Below are 8,332 nucleotides of genomic sequence, written 5' to 3'. Positions count from 1 at the left end.
AGGTTATAAGTAATAACAGCCAGCTGTAGAAGGAAAGATCTCAAATCTATGTAGAGGTTGTCAAGCTACTCAGACACAGCATGCCAAGAAGATAAACCTCTCTCTTCCAGGTCAAGTTACTGCCAGGTAAATTATGTTTAAGCCATATTTTCAAGAAGCAATAGTGACCTCACATGGCTTACTAAGTTATTCCATCAGATTGTGATCCTAGCCCTTGTTATTAACTTGGTGGACTAAACTGAATTCAAATCAGAATCTGATCTGAATGCCAGAACAGCCCTGCTTTCCTAGGAATGAACTTCCATTACACTGTGGGATTGTTGGTGACGTGGGGCTGCGGATGGGAACTTTCTCCAGACACTGAAATATCCTGACAGTCCATGGGTGGGGACACAGAAAACTCAGAAAAACTCCCATTCTGCTCCACATGGCCTTCTGTGGGTCAAAGCTCTGACAGGGACTGGGCTGGAATTGTTCCAAATGGAGAGAAGTTCTCTCCAGCACCTTTTCTAGGGAAAACATGAGTTGCAATTTCCTACTAATACCATACAGCACCACTACAGCCTTGGAGATGAGAATTTCTGGCCATCCAAGACCAAGATGTGAGCAATGAGACTTTTTGCACTTGAGTCCCCACTTTGAGAGAGGACTGTGATGGATGGAGAGCAGACAGCTCTTCAGCATACCATCAATAGCTCACCGTCAGGGTTACTCAAAATGATGGAGGCAATGATGATGATATGGTCAGTGCTTCATCCTCTGGCCAGGAGACTTTGAGGTGTGACTGCAGTCATTCTGTGATTAGCACTAAGCTCTGCTCCATCTTCACTTGTGTCTGTACAGAGGATGCTGCCCAGTGGATCTGTGTATCACATTCCACACAAGCAATTGACAGCAAAGAGACGGATCAGAAGCCAGGCAGGATTTGCAGATGCTCAGATCTGTTCAAAGCCCTCTGGCAGATCTGCAGATTGGAGCCACAACTCCGCCCTGAGCTGGGCTCCTGCCTGAGGCACCGCCCGCTGAGAGCTGCTCACGTTGCAGCGAGTGTGCACAGGGTTCAGACCGGGAGATCTGTGCGTGACAGCCTGTGGAGGAAGAGGAGAGGGGCCAAGGTCATCCCTTGTGCTGAAAGGAAGACGCTGGAGAAAGCCTGAGCTGCATGTGCAGCTCCCCATCACCTCTGCTCATACATTCCTGAAAGCTGACACCGCCAGTCATTTTTTGTTTGGTTCCAAGGTGCTCATACTTCAGATGACGGCAACTTGACATCCCCATCCATTATGCGAAGGGATTGCGGAAATAACTCGGCTCTCCCTCTTGCTGTGACATCCATCGTGCAGCACAGAGCCTGCCTTCCTCCATTTCAGGCACCAGGCGCCTCAAGCTCCCTGCTGTGCTCGGCCTTGAGGAAGGCAGAGGAGTGTTTTCCAAAGTCTGGCTTGTCCTGCCACAAAATCAGAGTCCAATTGGCACATCAGAGCTTTTCTCCTTGCGTATCAGCCACAGGTGCTTGGGGTGAAGCACAAGGCCTTTAACAAGAGCATAGAGATAATATAATATCACATTATGGGAGGCAAGTATGCTTCATTAAGCAATAACTGAAAATTGTACAATTGAGAAAGGAGCCAGAAAATTAAGACCTACAGCTCTTATGTATATAGCAAAATATCGTTAGCTTTGAGGTGGGGAACTGTGTTACCTTCTACACCCTGTTGACTTTAAGCACTTGTGTTCTTAACACACACACAGCAAGCTGGCTCAGGAAATACAAACTATAGTAATTGCTTCAAATCTTGTCTCATCATTCCTGGGAACAGATGTCACTAGGGAAGGGACCTGCAGCAGGAGGAGGGGCAGAGCAATGGGATGCTCTGGAGAGAGGAGAAGAAAATCAGAGTACTTTTGCATTAGTGAAATGGGATACCCATCTGGACACACAGAGAGGGCTGGCAGCGCGCTGTTACTGCACCATGGATCTGACTATGACATCTTGTAGTTGCTTTTACCAACAGGCATTTATGTGATCAACAGCAATTAGGAGAAAATACGTCAGATGGGAGACACACCAGTGGGTGAACACAAATCCTTCCTTTGCTTAAGCATTGCTGGAGTTTAAACCTTTTGCAGAGGGGATTCATTTTCTTTCTGTCTTTCTTTCTTGGAGGGGAGGGGGGGGAGAGGGGGAACTGGAGAGGAGGGAAGGAAGACTTGAAGTGGAAAAACAAAACTAAAAAAAAGCAGCTGTGGAGCCGCGTGTGCAAATGCTGCAGAGGAAAGCAAAGACGCGCTTACAAAACAAGCCAGGAATGCTGGGGCCCGAGCTCTGAAACGCATACGGTTTATGTTGTTCTTACCACAAACCAAAAATATGTTCCCATTTGAAATGGTTGAATCCACAGCTGTTTTAAAATCCCTTGGTACTTCTGAGACAAATGATCCAAGTCAGACTGTGCTAACAGGGTCAGTTTGAGAGCCAAGTGAGAGCTGTGACTGATGCAGAATCACTGCAGCTCCATCCCTTTCCACATCAATCATCGCCCAATGAAAATCCTGTGGGGCTGTCGGACTCTCTTACAATATTGTTTACATTAGGAGATGATGTAAAGCTCCTCCAGCTCAACTGTGCTGCTGGATGATGATCCTCATAACGGCAAATGGGCTTCAGCTGCAGCTGTAGGACAGCATGGAGAGATGCAAGAACATACCCCGGAATTTACATCTACAAAAGCAGTCATTAATGTTTCATAAAATACACTCATTGATTCATCTCTGCAGGCAAATTCTCTCCCTTTAAACAGATGATTATAAAGCACCTTGGGGCAAGTCCGCATCCTAGGCGCTCTGTAAAGTAGCCGTGCTGATATTGTCATAAAAGCTGAAATGGCTTTAATACATTTCCTCACAATAGCAGTTTTAATTCACTCGGAGAGAGCTGGCTGTCTGGAAAATAATATTTTTCTCAGATTCACACCTGAGGTCAAAACCTTGCCCTCCACGCCAGAGCTAATAAATCACGCTTCTTTTCGCCTGCTCCCTGTGAATTGCCTGGACGGTGTCTTGTGGGAAGACAAAAAAGGGCCTTTGAGGGAGCACACAGCATGGAGGGGGAGGGCACGGGAAGGCCCCCGCGTGTACTGTAGTCACGTATGAGAAGGGGAGGCTCACAGCTGTTCCCAGCCTTGAAAAGAAAGCCTCGGCACCTGTTTAATCTTGACTGAAAGGTCTTAAGTTATGGCCGTTATGCTCTAATACACCCCATCAAATAATTGCATATTAAATGTGCAGAAAAGAAATGCTGCTCGAAGCAGCGGGGATAGAGCAGCATGGCAGCCTCCCTCTCTCACCCTATGTGCCCCCATTCAGGCCGTCCTTTCCTCTTCCTCTGCTGCTCATCAATACACAAAAATGCCCACCGCACCCAGTGCCCTAAGTCTGTCGACAGGGAGGGCAGATGCTGTTGAACCGCTCCAATTCTTCTCTCCTTTTGGACCATCCCTCCCCATCTCTCCCTGCATGAACCAGCCAGGTGCCCTGCACAGGCCGGGACACCCCTGAGGATCAGCAGCCTGCCTGGGCAGGTCTCGCAGCGATGGGAGCATCTGGAGGTGCCCGAGGCTGCTCCGTCCTCAACAGATGAATGCTCTGCTTCATGGCAACGCAGCACTCTGGTCCCAGGGACAACAGGAAATGCGGTCACATGAACCATTTGGCCATGCACTTCTGGCAGATTCAGCTTAAAATCAGGCTTCACATGTGGTTTTAGAGGTAACCGATGTCTGGTTTGATATTCTGTTGACACGGTCTGTTTTCAGATGTGGTTTCCAGCACAGGCCTCACAAGTGCTCCTGTCCTGACAGAGCAACAGGAGGAGCTCCCTCAGCTCACAAGATAGACTCATGTCAGCACATTTGAGTGGACTTCCAACGCTGGCCCTGGAGGGCTCAGGATAAGGAGTTAGAGGCTCCTAGCGTCCCAGGCACACCTGGCATCCTTGCCAGAAGGCCCCAGGACAGCTCTGAACTTGCAGCTGCAGTTCCCAGTCTCCCCTGGTCCTTCCCCTTTCAGGGATGAACACTCATCATGAGGTGTTACCGCATCTTTCATCACGTGCCACCAACTGTGGGGAAGGGCAGATGGCACAGTTTGGAGGTCACCTTACCAACAGTGTCCTGACAGGAGAAGATGGAGGCTCCCTTACTGTGCCTTGGCAGAAGAAGTGGGTGCATGAGAAGGCCTCTTTCAGTAGCTTGTTTCTCCAGCCTCAGTGCAGCTGTGTGTTTAGTGTAGAGGAAGCAATGTCAGAGAAAAACTCCTCACAGTGGAAAAGGAGATGGTGAAAGTCTGATGCTGCCTGGTGTCTGGGGCTGTTCCCTCCACTGTGGCAAACTGGCCCCTGAAAATGCTTTGCTGTCCGCACAAAAGAGCTTTATGCTGATGAGAGAGACTTCTATTGTGCCGAAGGAGCTTGACAATACAACAGCCCTCTTTGTGTGGCTGCTTCACCCATCAGCCATATGCAGTCTCAAGGCAAGGTTTGCATACTGTAGAGGGCATTACATGATCCCTCTGCACAGAGATACATTCAGCTCGAACAGTGTTATTTTTGTCTCATTTTTTAATGGCTGCTAAGAGGGGGCAGACAAAGACAATGGCAGGGAAACTGAGGCATGAGCTCTGCAGATACTTTATGTATTTCACTTACAAACATGGACAGGAAAAAAAAAATCAGTGAGGTCCTGATTCGCCTAATTGCCCAGCAGTGGCAGAAAGTGAATAGGCAGAGTTTGCTTCAACCTGCACAGACTGAAGCTTCAACTCACCATATATCTACTCAGCCACCCACTACTCACCCAAACAACCCACATGGCAGCTTGGACACTCCATCAGGGCTGTGCCTGCTGCTCTGGAAGAGCAATAGAAAATAATTTCAAGTGTTCAGTGTTTCTGTCCTTGCTGGAGACTAGAACTGGGCTGTTACGGTACTTTTCTATCCTCTTCTTCACTGTAAGCAGTGTAATTGCAGATGTTGGGAATGCCACCCTGCCCTCTTACCAGTTGCAACTTTAAACAAGCAGTTTGCTTACAGTGACCAACTAGATTGGTATTTCCTAATGCTCTTTACTGACTGGATTATCTTTCAGCCTCAGAGCATCTGCAGCCACACGTTAGCTGGTCAGGAACGCCCCTCTGTGTCAGGCCTTATTGCTAAATTACCCTGAGACGGAATGGTCATGGGCTGTCAGAGGGCTGCAAGGTTCATCTATCGCTGACACTCAAATGCAGGGGGATTTTCTGGAACAACACAGCTCGCAGATCCTTGCTTCCAGCTGGCTCCTGCCTCTGTTTCACCAGCAGCAGACTGCATTGCTGGGTGCTACAACAGATCCTCCACCAAACTGACTCATTTCAGCATCACATTCAGCAGTACCCTGAGCTCATAGCACAGAAGGACGTCTTTACCAGGATATATTTATTTTTACAGTCCATTCAGAAGACTCAGCACCGTGACCAGTCACCTTCCTAGCAGCAAAAAGTTGACAAGTGCTTTTTTCTAAATCTGCTGTCTGTCAGGGGCTCAACCAGGCAAATCTCAATTTATTTTCTTAAGACAATAAAATAAAACAACTTTACATGAAAATAAGGCCCTCAGGTACAATCTCAAACATTTCTGCTATTCACTGCAGGCTCAACATTTTTTTTCTTCCTCCTATTTAACATCCCACCACTGTCACCCATCCTTGCCTACCAGAAGGTAGGCAATGTGCCTCCCAGGAATGACAGGCGGTTGTGGCTGGTTACTCGCAGACAGCCCAAATCCTGGTTACAGCTGAGGAGGTGAGTGCTGTGGCTGTCTGAAGAGTTTTGAGTCCACTTCCAGCACTTTAGTTCGCGATGTCAGCCTGCCTTCTCTCCTAATCCTCTCACAGCTATCTGTAGTGCAAGAGCAGTCCTGACTGAGCTGCATTTCTTTAATCTTTTCAGGCTGCTAAAATCCAAGCTGTCAAATACAAGTTAGCAAACTGAAAACACAGATGTCAATTCTTGACTGAGTTTTCCACATGGGCTGGACATGCTTTTAAGGTGAAAGCGCCGGTCCCTTTCATCACGCCCATCCTCTGCAGCCAGTCACTTGCTGCCTATAGCATTCACTGTGCTTCTCTGCAAGCATTGCTTTTCACACCCACCAGTTTCATGCAGCTCTGGTGCACAACATGCATGGTTGGAATTGATTACACACAAAAGCAAGGGCTTTGTGACATGTCTCTCCTGTCACACTGCATGGGGACCAAAGATTTCCCAGTGTTTGAGATTGGCCTGAAGCAGGGGTGTATGGGAACTACTGAGTCACGGCCTGAACCTCTGATTGATCACCTGAGGCGAGCCATGAGTCAGCCAGAGGAGCACAGGTGAAGGCAATTCACTTGTGCTGCCGGAACAGGTGGAGCCTGGCCTGGAGCCTCCTAGACCTATTTAAGAGCTGGCTACCAGGGGGGAAGGATCTCATCTGGAGATTGCATCTATTGGTGTTTTGTGGTGAGCTCAGCCTAAGGGTAAGCCTTGCATTTTATTCTCTTTTGTTATCATTGTCTGCTTTGCCTAACTCTCTTGATTATATTGTGATTGTAACATCTCGATATCCACTGATTATACAAGGGGCATTCGGAATACAAAGAAAGTGTGCTTAACAACATTGTTCCTTACCTAGAAACAGAGATCCTGCTTGCTCACATACATGAAGAGACTTGACTTGCAACATGTGCAGCCAAAGGTGCAGCATACTTGTGCTCACCATGTGTTGCCTATGAAGTAAAAAAACATTGGACTTCCCTATGGCTCCATGAGAGCCTTTATTTGCCACCCAGGCCTTTCTTCATCAGCACACCCTAGACCTGCTCCAGAGGGCAATACATCTCACACACAGTGAGCAGACTACATCTGCCACTGCTCCAGTGTGAGAGAAGCCCGTTAATTTAATCCTGATGAATATACTAGTACTCCTTCCATCTTCCCTGCTAGCTTTTGAGTTTTCTTCACTTGCCACAATTTCTATTCCGGCCTGTAAAGTGCTTGAGGGCAAGGACTGTCATATCTGAGCCAGGCTTGCACAAGGACCAGCACAGTGAGTCTTGAGGGGTGGCAAAGAGAAGCCTTAATACTGGATAAGCAAGGGTAATAAAGGCAGAGTCTAGCTGCTGGAATGAGACTAAGCCTACCAATCCATTTCTGCCAAGGCCATCCGAGGTACTGACTTCAGGACACTGCCCAGCTCACTTGGATTTAGTCTGCTGAGATACAGAGGAGGGCTGGCTTAGCATGTCAGCCTGCCAGAGCCAAATCTGATTGATTCCTCAGTCACCCACCAGAATTACCCCTGAGAAGCAGCTGTTCATTTTCAAAGATTTCAGGGAAACTCAGGAGCTGAATAAATATTAAAGCAAAGTCTCTCCTAATTAGGTGATCAATAAGTGAAGTTGAAATGTGAAAACAACAATTCCTAGCAATGCTGCATGCACTTATTTTGTCCTCAGCAACTCTATCACCAGCTACATTGAGATGAGGTAATAAGCCTGAGATAAGCCCCTGTATTTCCAGACAGGTGCACCATTCTGTTGGGTTCTTTGTTGTTTATTTGTGTTGGAGGGGGTTTGGGCCTTTTTTTACTGCCTTTGTTCGAAGCGTAAAGAATGGGCCACTGCCAGAGGGAGGGTACCAGGCTTGATAGACCAGTGGTCTGATCAGGTCTGGCATATCCTTTGTTCCTCTGTTCCAATTTAATGCCTGCTGGGAGTGAATTCCAGTCATGTGGGGATGCTTTCACCAATGAATATTTACCAATATCCTGATTACCATGGGAATATAGTTAAAAAAACAACTCCAGGTGAAGTGAACGCATCCTAGAATTAGCACTCACAAATAAGTAATGAGTGCTTTTCTTTAACAGTGAAATAAACAACAAAAACATACTGCTTTGATTCATGCGTGCATTTAGGACTAAAGCAATTCAAGGCAGCATTTTCCATGTGTTAGCGGTACAAGGTCTAGATTTCTAACTACTGATAAACCTATGTATCATGTTGTAATAAAGCATTATTTCAATGATGCGCTGCAGTAGCCAAATACCAGGTAGTAATCTGCTTTCTTTAACTGCAGAGAAACTGATGCAGTAATAGTGCCAGGAACACCTCTGTCACGCTGAGTCCTGTGTATGTCTTCATGCCACCTTTATCATTGGCTTTCCCAGTCATGGTCTGAAGATCACTTGGTGCTTACCTGTGGGAACTGGCTGACAATGCAGCACTTATTCTACCTCCTTTATAGCTGCTAAACT

The 8,332-nt window shown here is 47.2% G+C and overlaps 1 long non-coding RNA gene across 1 annotated transcript; it reads right to left on the bottom strand.

Annotated features, from left to right (window-relative positions):
- Positions 1-511: 511 nt before the first annotated feature.
- On the bottom strand, positions 512-4,384 carry LOC128085855 (uncharacterized). The gene is made up of 3 exons (XR_008209129.1): positions 4,163-4,384; positions 2,358-2,674; positions 512-1,532 (listed from the first exon to the last, which is right to left on the bottom strand). It is a non-coding gene; the product is annotated as an uncharacterized LOC128085855 (long non-coding RNA).
- Between the last annotated feature and the right edge of the window lie 3,948 nt (positions 4,385-8,332).

This window comes from Tympanuchus pallidicinctus, unplaced genomic scaffold, assembly GCF_026119805.1.
Source record: "Tympanuchus pallidicinctus isolate F22 unplaced genomic scaffold, pur_lepc_1.0 scaffold3, whole genome shotgun sequence".
In the NCBI taxonomy this organism is placed as follows: domain Eukaryota; kingdom Metazoa; phylum Chordata; class Aves; order Galliformes; family Phasianidae; genus Tympanuchus; species Tympanuchus pallidicinctus.
Note: the sequence above shows the minus strand (reverse complement) of the source record. Positions and strands in the feature narration are given on the sequence as shown.